Genomic DNA, 1228 nt, shown 5'->3' on the forward strand with positions numbered 1-1228 from the left:
GGCAGTCGTGAATTGGCAAGTCAAGTGTTGTGCCCCCTTTTGCCCAAATTTACCATGTTTCAGGGTCCTTTTGGAAACATAAAATGGTGTTTTTAGTTTACACATCAGTGTAATTTTGCCACCTAAACCTTTAAACTAAAATGTCTCTCAAATTTGCGGGTGGGAGCTGACTTTGGGGGTAAGGCGGGGTACACTGGACTGGGGCACATAGCGACAAACGACCATCTGGACTCACTTTCACAACTATGGACAATTTAGAACCTAACGTATGTTTTGTTGCTGGAGGAAGAGCTTTGGAAGAAGAACATAGAAACTCCTCACAGGAAGGCCAAAGCAATTCAAACCCGAGACCTCTCAACTTTCGACTGTCAGGCAGACAAACGAAAGAGGAGACCGTTAATGCTGTCCATTTGGGAGACATTATTGAACATTTTCCAAATCAAGGCCTCATTATGATGCATCTGAATGGGTGCTTTGACCTATATATAATGATCGTTGTAGTACATTCATATATAGCCTAAATTCTGGGGATGTGATGTTGCTTAAAATATAAATAAATATAAAAATAACTGTGAGGCTGTGAGAAGACAACGGCAACACACAGCCAATAGATGTGAATCAGCTTGGTGAGGAAGCATGACGTGTGCGCCGTATGCATGTGAGCTGGATCAAATTGTTCACGTCGTGTTAATAAACTATACGGGAGCATGGAGACCGAATGAACGGCCCTGACTGGGAGCCACAGTACCGAAACATGACCATCTGTCTCCTGGGACATTGTCTGCAGGGAGTCTCGACAGACTGTTGTTGACCAGGTCTCAGACTGTTGCATTTAAGGGCTCTAACCACATGACGACAAAGTAAAACAAACTCATACTCTTTTATTAAGGTTTTTTTGTGTAGGAACCCTTATTGCCCCTGCGTTTAGTAATCATAATTTATGGCTAGTTTTAAACAGAAGTGAATAATTGTGGGTAAACTTTCACGGGCCACACAAAACGATGGAGAGGGCCAGATCTGTTAGTTTCACACATGTGCCTATAGAGGCTTTTAGCACTACGGGAGATGACATATAACAGCAAATTGGATGCTTTTAAGAGTCACTTTATGATCTTCCAGTGATCCCATGACATCATAATCATTGTTTTGATGTGCTTTCCTCTTACACAATAAATCTATTTGTTTCCATAGCATTGCTTTAACTTTGTTTTAGGTGAAATGAGTAGAT

At 41.4% G+C, this 1228-nt stretch overlaps 1 protein-coding gene across 3 annotated transcripts in view; it reads right to left on the reverse strand.

Moving 5' to 3' along the window:
• Positions 1-1228, reverse strand: part of ppp1r9a (protein phosphatase 1, regulatory subunit 9A) — a 48753-nt gene that overhangs the window by 44981 nt on the left and 2544 nt on the right. The window lies entirely within an intron of this gene.

Source organism: Phycodurus eques, chromosome 20 (assembly GCF_024500275.1).
Source record: "Phycodurus eques isolate BA_2022a chromosome 20, UOR_Pequ_1.1, whole genome shotgun sequence".
Lineage (NCBI taxonomy): Eukaryota > Metazoa > Chordata > Actinopteri > Syngnathiformes > Syngnathidae > Phycodurus > Phycodurus eques.